The sequence below is a fragment of the Phoxinus phoxinus genome (genome assembly GCF_949152265.1).
Source record: "Phoxinus phoxinus genome assembly, chromosome: 22".
Lineage (NCBI taxonomy): Eukaryota > Metazoa > Chordata > Actinopteri > Cypriniformes > Leuciscidae > Phoxinus > Phoxinus phoxinus.
In genome coordinates, this window is record NC_136897.1 from 14,563,125 (window position 1) to 14,586,071 (window position 22,947).

Sequence of the window (22,947 nt, forward strand, 5' to 3'; positions counted from 1 at the left end):
AAACTGCACCACAACAGAAACTCCTAAATCCCAAATAACAGAAGATTAAAAACTAACACATCTCTCCCTATATTAATGTGCGAAAATGACACTTAATTTCAACATTTAATCTCCTTAAATGCAGTCTGACGCAAAGCATGCAGGGAACTAGAACTCTGCTGAATTCGGTTTAAGTTCAGCTTAGTGTAATCACTTATTGAGTTCACTTAACTTTTTTCTGTTAAGTACAATTAACTTTCAGTAATATTTGAGTGAAATAAACTGATTTCATTTGGTTAATTTTACTGTTTGGGTGTACAGACTGTGACCGAAAACAGTAACATTTATAGCACGTAATAAATGGCGGTAGCAGAGGGCAGGAAAGAGTGAGATGATATAATGGAAAAGCATCTATAAAAGTCAGGGTTTAGGATACAATGAAAAATACATACAAGTCAGGTAGAGGATACACTTCAAAGTCTCCTCAAAGACAGGCGGATGGCAGCACATAAAACTTTCATAAGCACTTTAAAATTTAGATTAAAAAAAAAGTCCGGCAAAACAAAAAAGAAGCTCTCAGATGGATAACTTGTCATATGTAACTTAAAACACATTTTTCCAGCAAATCCCTGAAATATGTATAGTTGGATCAGAGTCCGATGCCAGCCCGTGTCCATCTCTTTCTGAGGTTGGCACATTTCGATAGCATCTCATGAATTATAAAACAGTGGGACGATGAAATTGAAAGGCAATAGTTTTTCTCCGTGTTTTATTAATTCTCAAATCTCTGACCGTGTTCAATAACCCGGGATCTATTTTGTAGATGCGACTTTGAGAGAAAAGTGTGGGTAAAAGAAAAAAAGCTCTTGAATCCCGCCTGAGGGGTGCAGGAATACATTGGGGATATTTTTGTGGCTGCGTTCTGTCAAAGCCAATAGATTTGCACCTGTAACTGCTGCTACAAGAGCCTCTGGAACAATTAGAGCACAGCAACATTGATTGAGATTGAGGGAGCCTGGGAGTCTGTTGATCACACCTGTAATTGCTGCAAGGGGGCTTTTATTAAACTGTTCAGACATTTTGGTGCCAAGAGTCAAAACCGTTAGTTTGCAATGAAACTTACACCGTTCCCCAAAGCCCAAGCGCCAAAGGCTTCACGGCTGTGTGGCTTAGCATGTGAAAGAGTTTGAGAATACTCTGGGAAAATGTGTTTAATAATAACATAATAATAAATATTCATTTATATGTACATATTCATATGATATAAATATGAATGACTATTTGTGTGTAATTTTTGTTACTAATGTTAATGTTCTTCAACAGATCTTTTCAGCATGTATTAATATTTATTGTTAATCTGTTTTAAAACATAATAAAAGTCTTTATTCTGCAAGTAAATGACTATATGATTTTTTTATTTAATTTAAATTCATCTCTGGTTTCAAATCTTTGTGCATATTTGAAGTCTGAATTATGGATGTTTCCAATGCACATTTTATTCACTTGCAAATTGAGCCTCTGATTGAAAAGTTGAAAGTCTGAGCATAATAAATATCCAATTAGAGTGGGTTTGTGTAAAAATGTCCAATATCTTATGTATATGCAAATCCTGTCTGTGGAAAGCTTACTTCTGTTGATGACAGCAAATTTTTACTTCTTTGTGAAAAAAACAGAGAGGGTCAGCTCTCTAAAACTCTAAAGCCCAGGATCATATCATGCATTTTTAATGGGTTAGTGATACGATTAGAATTTCACAGGGCTGAACATCTTGTGCATGTTTAATTTTGATTGACAACCACAAATGTACCAAACAACTGATTCAGGTGGCGAGGACAACAAACTTGAAATCATTCTTTCTGTTGCTATAGTGTACATCTGTCAGAAAATAAATAAATTAAGAGGCAATATTTGCTGCCTGCAATAGATTTTCAGGGGTATTTTCTTTTTATTTTACCTTTATGAATCATAAAACAGTCCATTTAAAGAAGCAGTGAGTGGTTTCTGAGAAACTCTGTTGATATTTGAAATCAACCCAAAAAAATACACCCCCTCCCTTCATTGCTCTGCCCCCAAAATGCACGATCACACAATGCAAGAGGGGATGTCTCTTTTCATAAATTTTTTATTAAAGCGAAGCAAAATAATGCTTATAAAACGTACCTGTGGCAGCATTTTTGCAAAACGCAAAATACGTATATCACTGCAGTTTCTAACAGAAATGAACACTAAAGGCAGTAAAACAGCAAGCACTTTTAATTGTTTACATGCACTATTATAATTACAGGGGCAGATTATGGATTAATAAAGACTTTTTCACATGCAATATTGCACAATATTATGTTTTGACCTCAAAACACTTTTTACCATAGTGCATGATTTGTAAACGAATATATTTTGAAGTATTTTTGTATTGTGGTGTTTAGGATCACTTTCAACAGCATTTCTCAGAAATAGCGTACTGCATCTTTAAATCAAATATTCACAATTGAATCAATTAACCGAAATAATGTTATGAACAATTATAGGTGTCACCAAAAACTAAATTTGCAAATAGTGCATGTAAACAAACATTTTATTTTAGTTCTATTTTTACTGGACAAGAAATAACTTATATTCATATACCACAACTCATCTCTCTGTAATCTATTCACTCTAATGGAACATCCCAATCAGTTTTAGATTAAGTTCACATTTTGTGTCTTTGAGAAAGAAAGCGATCTGTCAGCTCCAGTATAGCACCGTGGGCAAACATGGATAGAGTCTCATCCGCCTGAACATTGGAGAAAGAGTTTGAATTAGCCTGGAGGAGGATAAAAGGGAAAAGCTCTACACAATTAGTTTGCTATATAGTAGCTGTCACTAACTTCGCTCCCATCTCATTGTTTTATTGCAGGTTATGCAGAAGAGTGATTTGCTTGCTTTCTTCTTGGAAGTCTGCCAAATCTCTGTCTCTTTTTATTTGTCTCTCTCGCCATTTTCCCTTAACTTCAAAACAATTAAACTTTTCCCAAACTAGATTCTCAATCCATAAAGGAAAAAAAACTTCTGTACTTCCTCTCTCATGACCTTTCAAAATGCCCTGTTTTCTAGATTTGTGATTGTGTGTTCTTCTGGATGCCCCGCTACAGTAATTAAACATTTCATTAGGGCCGGATCCAAGTTTCTACTTGTGAAACAGTTCAAACATCCTTACAATTTACAGTGCTCCTAAACTGTTAAGATACATTTTAAACCGAACTATTCTTCATCAAGCTCTGTTAGTTTATAACACATTTTGAAAGGTCAAATCTCAATTGCTGAGTTTCTGAATCACATAGAATATCTGAAAGACTAAATGCTGTAGGCAATTCATAATTTCTTGTTAGTCATAGCTGGTACTGAAATTTGATATAGCAATATAGATGAGCAAACACTAGAGATACCTTGCAGATTAGTTGATTCAGTGCATACTCTCATGATGGGAAATAAGTCAGTTGACAAATACATAAAATCACTCATCCACAACACTTTCATTGATTAACTAAGATGTGTTCAAATTAAGGATGCTATATTGGTACCATAATGGTTGTCGGTCAGTATTACCTTTGTCGTCATCTAACACTCACTAAAAGCGAACACTTTAAAACACTAATAATTTAATAACATAATGTACATTGTTAAAAAAATTTGGGATATGTGAGATTTTTTTATTTATATTTTATTAGTAAAGCCATTTATTGTTACAGTCACGGGACAGAAGACCACCCCAAATCAAAAGATGGGCTCAGTGGGAGTTTTTCTTGAGCCTGGGGCTTTCCTATGCAACATATTTCAAGATGGCTGGAAGATAGAGGAATCCGTGCAGGAATTCCTGGAGTACTGTTCTTTAACGACATTAGAGGATCGTATCCTTATCCGCTTTTTTAAAGGATGGATTAGTCAGTTCTAGTCAAAGAACCGCTAGTTTCTTCAACCATCATTGCCGTCATGCCAGAACCTGTCTTAAGTTCCTGTCTTAAGTTCCCTCGTCTCGGCCACGAAGGGCAGCCAAACCTCTTTCCTCTCTGCTCCTAATTTGCTGTCAGGATGACCGCTACTAGCCTCCTAACCATGGCCAGAGTGGTCGATGGAATCTCCTATTCCCCTCCTGGCCACTGCCACATCTCCTGTGCTACTGACTCATGGCCCCTGAGCTACCTTCACCAGCATAGCTCCCTGAACTACCGCCATCTCCCTGGTTAACTTGGTTGCTGGTGCCGTCCTGGAGGCTTTCTGATCTGCCCGTATCTCCCTGTTCATCTCCCTATCATCTTCCACAGCTCCAGGACGTTTTGTTTCGTGACAGTTACCATATATTCCTATTTTCTAAAAAAAATGTGTCATGGTTTCCACACACACAAAAAAAAATTATATTATATTATATTATTATTATTACATAATATTAATTAAGCAGCACAAATTATTTCAAAATTGATCATAATTAGTAATATTACTTGAGAACCAAATCAGCATAATATAATGATTTCTGAAGGATCATGTGACACTGAAGACTGGAGTAATGGCTGCTGAAAATTCAACTTTGCCATCACATCACATTATTTTATATTTTAATAATATTTCACAATGTTTGAGACAATGAGACTTATTTAAGAAACATTTCTAAATTTTCAACAGTAGTGCCTTACAATGGTTCTTATCTTAAAGACAATTCTTCTCTTTAGCTTTTGGTAAATTTTCCTCATCCTTAGCTCATATTATTAGTGGAGTACCTCAGTTCAGTACTGGGCCCGCTTCTTTTTAGTTTATATATGCTCACTCGTAGGAGTATTATTTGGAGGCATAATGTTTCTTGTCATCTTTATGCTGATGTTACCCAGCTTTATTTGCATTTAAAGGCTTGCAATTTCCTTCGGCCTTATGACATTGTACATCCCCTGATCACGTCTAAAAACGTAATGATAGAGACTTTTTAGAGCACATAAAATCAGCTGCCCCTTGCATCCGCCTTGCACTTTCCAGTATAGCTTTTTAAACTATGTTGAAAACGTTTATTTACTTACAGGTATTTTTGTATTGTATTTTTATTATTATATTGTATTATATCTGTTCAACACTTTGGTCAGCTTTGCGGTTTTAAAATGTGCTATATAAATAAAGTTTACTTGCTTAGTATAAACTTAAACTTAACTGATAAATGTAGTAATTTATCGGTTATTGACCATAAGATTAAAATAATTAACGCCTTCATGACATCGGTTGGAATTTAATATCAATGCATTCTTACCTCAAATGTGTGATTTTATTGGAGATTGAGAGAAAAATATGGGCTGTTGTTCTTGTTTTTTTGGGAGGTGGCTAATGTGCTGGGGCATGTGCCCAAATGGCCAGTCAGTAACCCTGTCCTGCATTACCTTGGTTTTAATGATTGCTTCTTGGGCAAGAAAACAATAATTCTCCAAGGTACCCAGGGATGATAAGTGCGCGGCTGAGATCAAAGCAGGATGGGCGGCGTGTGTTTTGGGTAGCTGTGAGTCACTGATGGAGATGTTGAGTGTTGTCCATTTCGATGAGATTTATGTAAAGCAATATGTCTAATAGGCTGCTCCTCACTCGTCCTCTCTCTGAAACTTGCTTTCATCTTGTTCTATGATTAATCAAACAATGTTTGTATGTGCGGCCCCTCGAATGAAGTGAGGGTCATTTCATGTGGTGTGTTGTATTTTCTCTAAACACATTGATAAAGACACTGCACACATATATGTGTGTGTGTGTGTGTGTGTGTGTGTGTGTGTGTGTGTGTGTGTTTGTGTGTGTGTGTGTGTGTGTGCCCATGTGTTTCTCAGTAAGGGGTGACTATAACAAGCATCCAACAGTCTTTCCACTCTTGTGAAGCCAAGATCAGAGACGTGTGTGTAGCCACTGGTGGCCCCTTAATCCAAGAGAGTCTCTGCAGATGGGCCTGAAAACACTGTTTACCTGTGTTCTTTGTCTTTCTCTCTGTCCCTCAGGTCCGAGATGCATCTCATTGTGTGTATTTATAGAGCATCCAAAAAGGACATATGGAAAACAGGATTTGCTTGCCCTTTTAAAATGGTATCTAGCTTCCTTCCCAGTTCATGCAGATTATTAATGAAATTAACATGCAAAAATGGTTAACTCAAAAAACATCATGGTTTTGAGTGACATAAGGTTCACCCTGTTGATCAATGAAACGAGCAGTTTGTTATTCCCATTGATCACAATGACATTGCTTGATTGGCACAGAACCTTAATATTCATAATGATAGAATATATATTTATATTATATTGATATTTGTATTATACATACTTCATTTATATTTATACATTTATAAATGAAACGGGTAAGATGCACTCTAAACAATCATGGATAGTTTATCATTAACTATTTGCATCTATTTGGTTTTATTTAAACTAAACAATTTTGAAAATCTATTTATTCAAATTGCCCGGCATTAATCTCGTGAAAACATTTACATTTATTTAGTTTAAAAGTACGAACCTTTTTGTGTATAAAAAAACAAAAACATTCAGATGATTATACTATTACAGAAATCTATTTCATGTACGACTGACAAATATGTATCACAGTTTATTATTTTGTTAAAACTGTGTAATCCAAATGGATGAACATTTTGAGAACGAATGAATGAATGAACAAACAAACAAACGAACGAACGAACGAACGAACGAAAGAGACATCTGCAATATGTTACTTTTAAATACATTTTTAATAGCGTTTAATTGAGGAAGATGCTTACCCAAGATTTACAAGATAGTTGTACCGGCAAGGGTTACATGCTGCTAACCAGCCAAACTTTGACCCTTTTAGTTAATGGTTTGAATTACACCATCATGCAGTGTTAGCCAAATAGAAAATAGGACATTTTCATATACTGTATAAGTCAATAAGTTACAGTTTCAAAAACGGCCCGTTTAATTCTAATGGTCACAGAGTGAGTGGAAAATGGTCTCGTGAAACTAAATTATGACAATATTCTAGGAGCCAAAACATGGCCCAACTAATTTTACACTCTCAAACAAATGCATATGTTAACATTCATAACAGTCCTGCTTCTGTATATGAATGGGTCCATTTCTCGTATGTGAATGTGATATTAATCTTGTGCACAAAATCTAAATCTGCATATAACATGAATTAAAAGAAATCCATGCAGTCAACCTGTGTTACTCAATACTAGTCAAAACTTAAATTTCTCTCTCTCTCAGGACTAATAATCCCTGAATGTCCTCAATAGACTATAGCTCTGACAATGAGCAATTCAAAGACAATGTCAAGAGGAATGAAGTAGACCAGACAAACTCGCAATGCTCCAGGCAACAGCTGTGAACTTAATTGGGTTTAATTCATTGTTCACTCAACAGAGGGAAAAGAGAGCAGAGCTCTGTTTTGAAGCAACTGAGGAAAACCAACACGCTGACGTGCTCTTTGACAGGCAGGTTTGCTGTGACTGATCGCAAGTTCCCGATGCCCGCAAAACACATTTACACTTCAAAGAGTGCAGAATATTTGTTTAAGATATTCCGCTTTTTCTTCCTCTTTTCTGGCAAGGTGACAACACACAAAAAATCTAATCATTGAAGACAGAGAAATTCGTTGAGACGAATGTAAACCGAGAAACAGACAAGTGTAAAAAGCACTTCCCTTCTCAGACCGAACCTTTACAAAGCCTTTCGCACTTGGCATTTTCAAAATAACGCCACTTGGATTTTCAGATAGATTGAAGAGGATTGTGGGAAGCCATTTCACTCAACAAAAACACACAATCTTTTTCATGGTTCTTTCTGATCCTTAACCGTTAGAGATAATTCTACATTTGAAATAAAAAGACTCAAAAACATCCAACCAAATCCCAAGGACCAGAGTTGGGGAAAGTTACTGCATGATATCTGTCAGGAGTTATAAAACAATGGAGTAGCGAACTTCATCCATTGTGTTTACTCGTCACTTCCGTTCTCACACACATTACGTCAGAACAGAACAGTTCAACAGATCAGACTTCCTGTTAAAAAAAGTTGTCCCAACACAATTCTACTTATGTACACAACAGTTACTTTTAAAAGTAATGCGCTGCAATATTGCGTTTCTCCCTAAAAAGTAACTAAAAACTTTATATGGAAATCAATGCGATACATTACTTTTTTCAGCTGGGATTGCTTTTTTGTGTTTTAATAACAACAAAAAGGTTATATTTTTGGCTAGCGTAAAGGCCTTTCACACCAAAGTGAAATAAATAAACCTCAGGCTGAAGAAAATGCTAATTTATGGCTGTACAGAGGGCACAGCTCAAACAAAAGATTATGATGCGGAAGAAGTTCAACAATCTTACTTCAGCAGTAAAACAAAAAATGAAACATATGTGATGTTTATCTAAAGTCATTTTAGCTTATTAGTGTGGTCAAATTCGATTATAGAAGGTCATAGCATTGGTTAATAAAGTAAGATTAAATACATATAGTATTTTGTCTCTGCATGCACATACTCTCGATTTTGTCTTAACAAGAGAGCTGTCAGTCAATAATTGGTAAAACAAAGTAACTTGCATCACTTATTTGAAAAAGTAACTCAGATATTTTGATGTCAATTTAAAAGTAATGCATTAGTATTATTGTGCATTAGTAATGCATGGAGTAGTTCACTTTCAAATACAAATTTCCGCTACAATTTAGTAACCCCCATGTCATCCAAGATGTCAATGTCTTTCTTTCTTCAGTTGAAAATAAATTAAGGTTTTAGAGAAAAACATTCCAGGATTTTTCTCCATATAATGGACTTCAATGGCAACCAATAGTTTCAAGATTCAAATGTCAGTCTCGATGCAGCTTCAAAGGCTCGATACGATCCCAGCCGATAAATAAGGGTCTTATCTAGCGAAACGATCGGTCATTTAAAAAAATAAAAAAATAAAATACTTTTTAACCACAAATGCCCGTCTTGTACCATCTCTGAGATGCGCAACGCATTACATCATCACGTTGCAAAGGTCACGCGTGTCGTAGTTGGAAGTACCGACCCAGTGTTTACAAGTTTACAAGTAGGAAGACATATAAAGACATATTTATATGTATTTGTGTCAGTTTATGGTTTAAAATGGTCCTCACGTTTAACAATGTCACACAAGACCTTTTCAACAAAATTAATTATAACCAAAATACAACCAAACAGTCCTATGAAAAATTGTCGAGCCATATTCTATATTTTTGTCCAAATAAACATATTGGCTCACCTGAACGTCCACAAAAGCTTCTCTATCTACTATGGAATGTCTTTACTGCGGCAGTCAGCAACAGAAGAGCCCATGTCATTTCTGACGTCCATCTTTCCGCAGTCTTCACCGCAGGCTCGTAAAACGGCACCAGGACTGACGTTATACGACATCCCATAATATCCTAGTCATGCATCGATAGGTTGTGTAAGACGGGTAAAATCGTTATGATTAACTACTTATTTCTTCAAGTTATTTATGCATGCCCATTACAGGAAAACATGCCTAGAGAGACACATTGATCCCATCCTTCCGGAGTAAAAATGTCTTTATTGTATTTCAGCTAAGCAGCTCCTTTATCTTGCTTACAGTATCGACATCAAAGCGGGGCTGTTTACAGACTAGAGTCGGTCCACATTGATGACTTTGATGGGACATGGAGCTGCGAGGGCTTTCTTGTGATCCGCATGCGTGTCCAGGCCCTGCTATTGGAATATCTTTTTTTTTTTCTTGAAAGAAGAAAAAAAAGAAATAAATGAAACATAAAACATATAAAACCTCAATTAACTCACTAGATGTTGTTAGAGGAAACCAAGAGTTGGTCAATCTGAGATAAATCTGAAAAAAGGAAGGCCAGTCATAAGTGTTTTACTTTAGTGTAACTGATAATCAGTTTACATTGTATTTTAAAGGTTATTATAAAAAAAGAGAACAAATGGAAATGTTCATTTGTTCATTTGATAACACTGTTATCTACAGTGTGATGAACTGTTTTCAGTTTACTAAGAGCCAGAGCTCTGTACAGCTCAATGAAAATTACATCTCGGTTTATTGACGCAACTGAGGAGGTCTATAATAAACCTGGAGAACAGTATCTGTTAGCAAAACATGGCAACTTTTTAATGGCTGACAATGGAGAAAGATGCTTTCTGAAGGCAGATGGTGTACCAGTGAGGGCTAATAGGGCCATGCTAACCAGCTAAACATGGTTAGTGGCATTAATAAGAGCAATTTGGCTTGTCACTAGGTTGAACACTTAATTTATTAAAAATTTCCACACAAAACAAATTAAAGTATAAAATATTATGTGTCAATGGTTGCAGTCCAAAAGTTTGCTGTCTGACATACACTCGCCAAAGCCAATTTTATTTGCATTTGTAATTTGTGAGTGTTAATTTTGGACCCTGGATTGGACAGAAAGAGGGGTAGAGAATGAACACACTGTGGCTATTCCACTCCCACAAAATCAAAACTCAGTCTTTGCTTTGCCAAACAAGAGGACCTATTTACATTCGTGTGGGTTTGAGCTTCCTACTTACAGATGGAATGACTAGGATCTGCATGTCTAAAAAAGCTTTCATACTGCAATCAGCCACCCGACACCTCTGCCAAACAAAGCCATCAATACATACACTCATTTCACCTGGTTAGTCCAGAATACCAGAACACCATTTTATCACTCTGCTCTTTCATGTGGATATCTCACCATGTGGCTAACTGGACTTATTTCCCGACAATTCTCGACTCATAGCAGGAGAAAATAGCTAATAGGATATCCGGCATGATTTACGGCACATCCGAAATGTTGTGTGATAAAGGGAGTTTAATATCACTGGTCATCCATCTTCAGATTTGTGATGTAGTGGTGCAACATATAGAGGGGTTCATAACTGTAATAGCACGTAGATAATACAGTATCAAGGCAGGATTTCACTGGAACAGATTAAATCATACTGTATCTTAGTGAGACTTTGAGGAAATCTCAAACCAAATACGATTCGCATCAAGCCCTGGGGCTTTACATTTTGCTGACAGATACTGGATAACAGGAATTGCAGTGCTAAAATTGGAGTTTTGCATTGGCTGACATCATTCTATTCAAATATCCTGTATCTTTTTAGGTTATCATATCTATTTTCTCTCCATGTTGGCCTAAAACTTCAACTTGATCCAGAAAGAGACCATATACGCAAACTTTACTGAAAATATCAGACATAGAGAGGATCTGGGAGTCGACACATCACCACAGCAGTTCTTCCTCAAAACTATATTGTCAGTATGACATACTACAACTATCTGCTCTGCTACATAAAGCAGCCACTAACTGAGATTGATGTAGATGAGTCCTCAGAGCTGGTCAGATTCTCCCACTTATATTTGGGAAATCAGTATGCGCTCTGAATTTCTTAAACAGCGTGTGATGTTAATGATATTACATCAGTCATATGAATAGTGTTAAATGTAGGGATATGATAAATGGTTATGGATATATGGCCTATGGCAATACCGATGTCTAGAGAACAGGGTGGCTGATGCCAATATAATAGTGATTCATACATAATAAAATGTAGAAAACATGTTTTTGAAAGAAATCTCCTAGGCTCACCAAAGCTGCATTTATTTGTTCAGTAACAAATAAATAATATTACAATACAGTAATATTGTAACAATTTTAATATATTTAAAAATGTTATGACATGATCCTTCATAAATCATTCTAATATACAGATTTAATGCTCAAGAAACATTTCTTATCATCAATGTTAAAAACAGCTGTGGTGCTTAAACTATTTGAGGAAACTGTGACACATTTTTGCATGATTCTTTGATTAGAAAGTTCAAAAGAATGGGATTTATTTAAAAATGGTCTTTCACTTTTAATAATTTTTATGCAAATAAAAGTAGAAATGTATTAACAAAAATAAATATTGTATATATATATATATATATATGTGAATACACTCCCTATATATAATTATAATCAAAATTACAATTAACTAATAACAATTGAAATCAGGTTTATTGGCAAAATTTACAGACTTTCAGCTGTTTGAAATGAAAAAAAATCAAAGTTATCAAAAAAGCTCAACACAACAAATGTTTCAGGTGGTTTCCACAAATTCAACTGAAAATGCAACTTTGAATGGCTTCTTTATTATTCAACCCCCTGAATCCCTCACAACAGCACAAATCTGCAAAACAGGTGTTGTCTCAATCACATGTGATGCTACTAATCAAAGGCTACATTAGCACCAGGTGTGCTTGAGCTAGAACACATGAAATACCTGGACTGGCTAGGTTTGTTAAGTGTCATGTTTTACTGCATGTTAGAAATATGGCTAAGTCAAAAGAATGGTCCAAATAGTTAAGAGAGGATATCATTGCCATTCACAAACAAGGAACAGGATACAAAAAGATAGCGAAGTCACTAAATGTTCTTAGATACACCGTTGGAAGCATAGTTTGCCAGTTCAAAGGTAAAGAAACAGTGGAGATAACATTATTATATATAGATAATAAAAGCTTGGTGGATTTTTATTAGTATAAAACATACATATATGCAGTGGTTAAATTGGGCCGGGGCTCTCCGGGGCTCAGCCCCGGCACATAAGCCTGCGGTGGCGCGAAAAGTGGGTATACGCTATGCGGCGCATAGAGGCGCTGTAGCATGGGGGCACCAAAGCTATGGTAAAAAAAAAGAAGAAGTATTTTTTCTATATGTTGCTGCTGTTGTGTGTTTCTAAATCATTTCTGCATTTCCTCAATGTTATATAATAAATCCCACATAATAATAAATATATATATATATATTATAAAATGTAAATGTATCTTTACTGAAAAATATTGGCTTAGACATGCTGTAATTCTGCCATGTTCCTCAGTCTGTGAAAAACCCCAAGATCCAGCTGAGATGAGTTTGAATGCATTCTATTGATTCACCACGTCAAAAGGTCAAAACAAGAAGTCCAATGTCTTTTCACATGGAGAGAGAGCTGAGAAACCCCGCTGTGAGATTTGGCTCTGTGTTTGTGCCATTGTGTACGCAAGACCAAACAAGCCCTTACAAATGTCATCTCTCCTTTATTCCCTATAAAAAGACCAAATGCACCCGCACAAGAGGGCCACCAGGGAAAGCCACACATATTTTGTAATTTATAATGAAGATAATGGCAAAACTTCATCTCTAGAGATTCACACATATTAATTATAATGCACACACATAAACCCACACTGGCCTTTACTTTTTCGTAAATTTGCAGGTGTTGGTATTTCATTTTAATGTTGCTTCTCACACGTAACATCTAGATCAGGCGTGCCCAATCTGAAAATCTACCAACCGGCATACAGTAGTTCCAGTGGCGAGGGTTGGTAATACAATGCTAAATCAGATGTACAATAACATTACAATGTCCAACAATGGATTTAAATAGTACATGGGGTTTAATTTGTCGTTAATGAATTTTCGTGTGAATAAATACATAAATCCGCTGCATTTATTTATTGTGTACTTTAATGGTCCAGTGGTAGAACTTTTAGCAAGCGTCAAAGATCATGGGTTCTAATCCGCTTTCGTAAAGTTTTTTTTTCTCATCTGTGGTTGTATATCAGGTAGGGACACGTTTGTGTGTATTATATTTTGTGATTTCACCGGAACAAATAGAGAGTCTCCGCAACGGATTGAAGCGTGCGTCCCGACAGTGCGGTGTGTGTGAGCCACAAGAGAAAACACTGTATCCGCGCCACTGATCGCAGCGGCAACATGCACTTTGATCACTTGATTTAAAAAACACATTTCAGCGCTAGATCGTCTCTTATTTAACAAACGAACGAAATGAATGCTCTGCTGGTGCTGTATTGGAACGTCCGTGCCGCGAGATGTTTTAAAAAGTGGTGGGGACAATATCGACCCTGGAAAAAAGTGGTGGGGACATGTCCCACCCGCAAATTACGCCTATGCGTAGTTCAGATATAACCCTGATCCAATACATCTGTCTGTAATTATCAAGTGCCTCTGAACATTGATTTATAAAATACATAGATGCCTCATTGGCCGGATCGTATGTCAACGGCGCCGCCATATTGGTCAGTGCAATTTGCCGTAACTCTCATAATTGGACTAAAGAAAATATCCCTGACTGTTTTGAGGTTTTACAAACAGTCGTACAATCCAAACCATTTCTCTGGGAATTGCCTTTCACAAGTAAGTCTGCATAGTTGTTTTTGGCTTTAAGTCAATACAGTATAACATTATGTTGACAACTAGTTGGCCACCAAAGTCAGACTATTAATAGCGATAACGCTAGCTATGAAAACTGAGACTTTATAAGAAATAATATTAAGTTCACATGATTCTTATGAAGTCTGAGCTTATATTATAGTTTATATTATGAACTAATCTATTAATTTAGCCAATACAACACAAACCTCAAGGAAGGCTGAAGAGAATCTGTCAGTGGACTGTTCTCTGCATGACCAAGAGACTGCACCTCTTCTACATTGCTTCTGCAATTGGAGACAGAACCTTTTTCGTACTCACACAGATTATAAACCATTGAAATCAGTTGAGAAATGTAAACTTTATTCTTTTTATCCAGAAAAGCCACAGCTCCCCATTTACTTGTATTAGAGCAATCTTGTCTGGACCAATATAGCGGACTCATTGACGTATTGCAGCAACGGTGCAAAACAGCCAACAGCCATACGTCTATGTATTTTGTGTATATACACCTGCAAATCTGAATTAGCTAGTTCAGTTGTGTTTGATCAGGGTTGGAGTTGAAATTTGCAGGAATGTAGATCTCAAGGAACAGGATTTGGCACCCCTGATTTAGAAGATTTTAGAAGATGTAAATCTGTTATTAATCACTGATATTATTATTATTATTATTATTTATTTTTCATTCACTTACCCTCCTGCCATACAAAAACATTAATGACATTTTTAATGCAAATTTCAATCATTATGGTTTAACATTCATAACTTTTACGGCTGAATATGTAAAAACATATCAATCCTTCATTATGATAAAGTGCATGACCATTAATTGCAGGGAAATAAGCACACTGCCCATGTGGATATTTCTATAGTTTAACAAATGGTGAAATTGGAAAGCTGCATAAATGCTGCTAAAACGCATATACAATAAGCAATCATTTACATACATACAATAGCACGTAATGGTACAAAATACATTCATCCAGTTACTGGGGCAAGAGTCAACATCTTGACTGAGGTAGTGTCTTTCAAAAAATAGCTCTTTGGCGGAATATATTCAATCATAGACAGTGGTTCCACGTCATTGAAACCCAAAAACCCAATAGAATCAACCATGTACAACTAACTCAAATCAATGGTGTTTAACTTGAATTAATGGTTTTAGTTTAACATAAATAAATACATTTCATTTCAATTGAATTATTCAAATACTCCTACAAATAATGCTTTTTGTTTAGTCCTTTATGATTTACTTAACAACGAACTAAACACAACACTTCATCACAATGGTAACCCACCAAAAACACTAACATAACAGACATTTTTAAATACCAACATAACATTAAACATTAACAAGTCTCTCCATTTTCTCACCTCGCTAAAAATGCTTAAAGTAACACTTTCTTTTAACATTCTCTCTCATAATTCAGCCCCTTTGCGAAGCACGATGGGAAGTGAAAGTCCTGTTTGACTTGATTTAAAACATGTTTATTTCAAAATGAAAACATCAAGTTTAGTCTAAAGAGTAACTGTTTCAAGTCAATTTAACATGAAGCAATCGCATTTGAACCAGAAACCTGATACAATGTCAGAAGAAATTGTTTAAATAAAGTGAACAGCGTCAAAAAATCATTTATTCAAATTGAAATGTTCTAACAGAACAAATGAAAGGATGAAGAATATCAGACTTAGAGAGAGAAAGAGGTAAAACTAGCATTTCAATTACATTATGGCAATTGTTTTTTATCTTTGACGCAGGTTAATGAAACTAATTAGTCTTCACCGCGCAGAAGCTTCTGGCACCCCCAGATAATTGCTATTCGCTGAGATAGCAAAAGTCAATTTTGCCTCACACAGCGTCTGGGAAAATAAACATTGAAGCTTATCACTTCTGAAGCCACTACATGAGAGGTTTTACATCAACTTGGCACACTCTTTCAATCTTGGTGGCTCCAACGGATCCTGTAACCTTAAAGTATGCACTTGGCATGGATACTTGCAAGTTCACAAACAGCAACCAAAGATATGGGTTTAAAAGGGAGTCTGATTAAACAAATAACAGAGGGGGGAAAACTGACTCATTCTGTCTTTATAACAAGGACTTTAACCATACATTTCAAGTACACTGTATTCATTGCATTTTCAAGTAACATTACTCAAGCTACTTTAACCTTTAAAATTCACAAACCAAAACAGTTTCATTTAAATTTAATTTATCTTCTGCAAAATAACCATTACAAAACATAAGTTCATTAAAGTGTGCTATTAGTACATCGTCAGCATATACTTTTAGTCTATGTACTTCTCTGAAATGTACTTCAAATGACCCTTAAGTATACTTGACTTATACTGACAGAAAAGTCTAATTTGGCCTATACTTGTACTCAATCCTATGATCGAGGTATACTTAAAGCTACACTGTGTGATTTTTACCCCCATCTAGCGGTGAAAAGGTATATGACCATCCAGTGAATATTAGTTTCTGTTCCTCTCAATTTCGATTTCGTTTTAACTCCTACGGGGGCCAATGTAGTCCAAGATTAACATGGCTTCCAGTTCGACCTCGTCCATGAGTATTCCTTCAAGTGATAAGGGTTATTTTAGAAAACTATTATAATTTGCAGTAATTTAATTTGTCAGTTAACATATAGGTTATGACATCTAAGTAAAACGAATAATTGCGGAGACGCGAAAGGTGAAGCTTGAATTAACGGGTATGTCCCTCTTTGGCTAATGTACTTTCAAGATGGAGGGGCAACATGGCGACCGACATTCGAACCCCTCACCCGTATGTATTTTCAATGGCATATTATACACTCACGAGAATACTTTATTACTTGAACGAAGTAAATATACATTAATGAGCACATATATTTTTGAAAGAACTAAGTGTTTTTAGCTAAGAATAAACTAAAAAAAAATTACACAGTGTAGCTTTAAAATGATTATTAAAGCTACACTGTGTCATTTTTAAAAATGATTCTTAGAAAAAATCAAGCTTCGCCTTTCATGTTTTTACACTCATTGGCACCGAGGCGAGGGGGAGATTACTCGCGACTGCCGGCAGATTTGAAATAATACGGCCACCGTAGGAGTTAAAACGCCCTCGGAATGGGAGGGGCTAGAAAGTAATATTCAGTTGGTAGTCATATACAATTTCACCGCTAGATGGGAGTAATTCCTACACAGTGTACTGTAGCTTTAAGTATTGCAATACTTGCTTGTAGTTGTTCACTCTTGATTGAGTATCATTAATACTTTTAGTCCCACATAGTTTTACATACTGTCTTATAAACTTAATTTGTTTGAAAAAGTATAAAGAAAACAGATCTGTCACATAATGGTTCCGAAGTTGAAGGATGACAATGAGGGTCAAAATGATAGTTTAGTTTATTAGATAAAAGTAAAAAAGGTAATCCACAGAGATCCAAAACTCAACTAAACAGTGTGCTTCCACACAAACAACGCCAGACGAATAACTGAAAGAACACACACACGATATAATGAACAGAAAATAAACAGGTGTGATCTAATTATTGAACTAGGTGATAAACTAGTGGCGGGAAACTGAGAACAAAGGAAAACTTGCATAAGTTAATGCGTCAGATTCATATGACCACCAATACAATATCTCAACTCATTTTAGAAGGTTCCATTGAAGCTTTGGCAAATGTATAATATGCTTGAATGAAGAACATGAAGGTGGGTTCAACCCCAATTATTTATTTAGACCATAAAAATATATAAATATTTTTTTGGTATATAAAAAATATATAAATATAAATAAATAAATATTTTTATTAGGGACAAAGTATAAAAATTATGTTAAAAAAAAAGTAACAAACAAAAATAAGTACACTTCACGTTCAAGTATATTTTAAGTTTACTAAAGTATGTATTAAGTATACTAATTTAAGTGTATAATTGTAAGTGTACTATTTCAATAATACTAAAAAAAAATTCAGTTTTTCCGTTTTCCGTTTCCCCCAAAAAAGTATACGTTAAGTGTAAAAATAGTCAACTGACTACACAACTAGATTACAACTGAGTTTTTTGTTTGTACTGCAACTAGTGAACTCATAGATTGATAGTTTAGTCAAATATTTGTAGCAGTTTTTTAGTTTATGAAAGTACACTTAGATGTTTACTCTCACTAGTTTAGCAGTTTTATACTGCAAGTATACTTGTAAGTATCCATTAGTTATAGTTCCCATTAAAATATTTATCTGCTAAGAATTTCTAACAATAAAAAAGAAAGAATATCAAATATTTGTTGAGAACACATTCTCTCATGCAAATAAAATTAATAATAAAATAACTGTTTTACAAACTTACTAATCCTACAAACTATTGGCAAATTTGAAATCAACTTTGCGAAAGAGCTTTGGAAATCAGATTTGAAAAGCTCCACAGCCTGATGGCTATAGGAATGAAAAGCTTGTCTCTAAATGGCCACTGCTGTTCAGGATTTAGATTGTTAACATATTGATCTAAAAGAGCCTCACCTTGCTTTGCCTGTTTTTTAATGGCATCCATCGATAGTGTGACCTTCATGTATACAAATGGCTCAGGTTCGGAGAGGGGAGAGAATGGATTATTTCCACTTATAACTATAAATCCAACCTAACCTCGGCCTTTAGATGTCAATCAATGCGCCAAAACTCAAGCTAAGACTCTTCGATCCACATCTGAAATAATAACAAACCATATAAAACGAGTGGGCCAGAAAAACTGAAATGAAATAAGGAGGAGAAAACACAGCAGAAGATATTCAATCAGTTTCGTTTGATATAAAAGTTAATCTCTGCATTGGATTTCTGCATTAGTGTCTATGGAAGTTTCTTACAGTTAGAAAGAGCTAAGAGTTGTTTTTTTTGCAGGCCTTAATATTATATAAGAAAGGGAACCGTTTCAAACAAATGCCTTAACTGCACACTATGAAAAATGAGTGCAGGTCGAAAGATGTCAGTAAGATTTAGTGTGTAAATTTTGGGAGAGTGCCGCATCCGGTTCGGAACCGGGAAGAGGAGCGAGTCAGGAGTTGCTGGTGAGCTGCAAAAGCTGCAAGTAGGTCAGGACTGCTCTCACACCATATGTTAAGAGATGTGCAGAGAAACAGAAAGAGAAAGAGCGATAGTCAGACAGAGGGATGGAGGAGAAGAAAGAAAGACTGCATAAGACAGACAGTGCGAGAGGTAGAGGAAGAACTTTGAAGTAAATGATGGCAGGGAATCAATCTGTAAATGCACCAGCTGGCATTGCAGACCAGCCAAACTCCTGCCGCGAAGCTCCACCACAAATCTTTGGCCCACCTGCAAAATGCTTTTCACTCAAAAAAAGAAGAAGGAAAAAATATGTTTTTGCTTGCTCGGTGTACTTAACTAAAAGGAGCTAATGCAACTCTTATAAATGTAGTCAGAACTTCATGAAGTCCATGCATCCATTTACATGTGTAAAAAACAACATTAATAATAGTATTTTTATTATTCAATTAATAATATATAAATTCAACAATAAATCAATAATTTTATAACTTTTATAAAAACAAATGTATTACAATATTAACATCAATATTAATTATGTTTATATAAGAGTATTATCTTCATAATTTAACAAATAATAACATTTATATTTGAAGACTTCAGATGTAAAAGCCTTTAAGTGCCATCTGAAATTTTCTTCTAAAATGGGCACTTTTATCAAGCTCGTATATATTTAAGTTCAGTAATTTCACTTTAATGACAATTAATAGTTCATTTTCATTGCCATTAAAGTGAAATAACTGAACATAAACATACAAGATTGATAAAAAATTACCATTCTAGAAAAAAAATTCAGATGGCACTTAGAGGCTTTTGCATCGTATGTCTTCATTTATTTAATTATTCATATAATTCAGTTTTATAATATCATATAATATAAAATGATATAATATAAAAATGCATTAATAAATCAGTTAGTTTGTGCTGGAACTATCAATTTAGTACAAAATTAAACAAATCATTACAACATTATATATTAACATTTAATTATTATAATATAAGAATATAATTTATATAATTTAACTAATAGGCTATATTTATTATAATTATAAATTAGTCCATTTGTGTTGGAACTATGTATTTAATTTAGTAAAAATAAAACAAATGATTACACTATTTAGAAAATTCTGAGAAAGAAAATTCTGTCATTAATTACTCACCCTCATGTTGTTCCAACCCCGTAAGACTTTCGTTCATAGGAACACCACAAATGTTAGGGAACATTAGGGAAACACAAATTAAGATATTTTTATTTAAATCTATGATTTCTCTTTAAAATTCATCAACTCACACATCAGTTGTGGTAAACGGAAGCTCAAGCATGTCCGCTTGACAGGGGAGAACCAATGAGGTTCATTCTCGTGTTACGCATCACGTTTGAGCTTCTGCAAGAACCAATGAGGTTCATTCTCGTGTTACGCATCACGTTTGAGCTTCTGCAAGAACCAATGAGGTTCATTCTCATGTTACGCATCACGTTTGAGCTTCTCCAAGAACCAATGAGGTTCATTCTCATGTTAGGCATCACGTTTGAGCTTCTGCAAGAACCAATGAGGTTCATTCTCATGTTACGCATCACGTTTGAGCTTCTGCAAGAACCAATGAGGTTCATTCTCGTGTTACGCATCACGTTTGAGCTTCTGCAAGAAACAATGAGGTTCATTCTCGTGTTACGCATCACGTTTGAGCTTCTGCAAGAAACAATGAGGTTCATTCTCGTGTTACGCATCACGTTTGAGCTTCTGCAAGAACCAATGAGGTTTATTCTCAATCAGGTTCGGTTGAGCTTCTGTTTATGTTCGGTGATCAATTGTATGTGAATAAAGCCTAAATTTACTCTGTTCATCATATAAAGCGATCCAGTCTCTTCAGAAAACTTTGACTAAACTGCTTAATTCATATTAGTTTCACAATCTCATTATACACTTTTTGAAGCGTCAAAGTTACATAGCTGTCAATGGAGGGACAGAAAGCTCTCAGATTTCATCAAAAAGAACTTAATTTGTGTTCCGAAGATGAACAAAAGTCTTACGGGTTTGGAGCGACATGAGGGTGAGCAATTAATGACAGAATTTTTATTTTTGGGTGAACGATCCCTTTAACATAAATATGAATTGGTATAATAAAAGATTAAACTAATAATATATTTTCTTATAATAATAAATCAATCCATTTGTCACGGGCGTTTGCAGGCAGACAGATGAAGACAGATGAATAAGGTTCTCAACGAAGTTTAATAGCAAGTATACTCAAAAACGATGCAAACACAACTAAATGTGATAGTGACCAGACAAAGAGTGAAGACGGTGGTTCAACTATATCGTGAACTAAACAAGGTGATTAATAGAACACGGCTGGAACAACTGAACCCATAGTGACGTGACCATGGTAACTAAAGAGTGGCGGGAAATCAAACAAAAGAGGGCATGGACTGGAGAAATACAAACTAAAAGTCCTTGAACTCCACTTGCTTATTGTTGCAGGACCCCACAGAAATATAATTTAATAAGTATCTCATTCACTGAACTATAAATTCATTAATTCTTTTAATATTTGAAGAATTCTTTTGAGTGTTTTTGACTGATCCTAAACTTTCCATGGGATTTCAGGAAAATGAGATCTGAGATCAGGAAAATGCTACTAGATCAGCCTAGATGTCCCACAAGGACCAAATATGAGATGAAACCACTAACGTATGCCCCTCTTCCTGTGAACCACCCACTGTTCTGGTCACCTCCAGTAGTAATAGCATGTAGGGGATTTTTTAAAATCCAATAAAAAATGACGAGAAACTCTGAGATCGCTTTAGAGGGAAAAGTTGGGACCAATGGGGATACTGAGAATAGGTGTGCATGGGCGGTACACCCACTGTTAATCCATCGGCAGAGATGGAGAGTGATTAAATTAAACAACACAGTCATAGGCATCTGTGTAGGGAAAACCACTCGAGGGATGCCGCTGAAAACAAATGAAATATCGATGGCTACAATGACTTTGGCATTATTTGATGGAGTGGAGATGAAATATTGGCTTGATTGGATTTTTTAATCAAATCAAGAGTTCAGATTTTGGTCTAGCGTAGTTCTCACAAGGGTGAGTCATGTTTGAAAGAGTTTCTGGAGCTAGATAATGTGTCCACTGGCAGCTCTCAGCATCGGCTGAAATCTGGGGGAACCGGAAATACATTTCAATACCTTTTAAAAGTGCAGAGAGTCATTTTTTTAAACTGGGCAATTCAAATTCCTTCCACAGTAGTTTTAAAAGTGTTTTCTCTGAGGAGGGAGGCAAGGTCTCCATTGCGCTGTGATTGGCCGATCACGCTGTCAATGGAATAATCCCTGTCAATGATGTTCACAATAAGAAAATGAGTCTGAATGTGTCAAACTGGTTGAAATGGATGGACTGTAATTACAAAGTGAACTACTCAGCCACTCATCAATCATTCCTTTTGGTCACACAACAATTAAAATAAACAAATGATCAAAAAAAATATATAAACAAGGTGACTTAATAATATTAGACAATAAACAGTTTGTGATTATAAGTTAAATATCTATACAGAACAAAACATTTGTACATTTTGACTAATTATTATCTTTGAAACAATTCAAATTTTCCAAAATGTTGACAAACTTTGATATGACTTAATAAAAAGTTGGTTGACATACACTTTCGAATGTTTGTGGTCAGTATTAATTCAAGGATA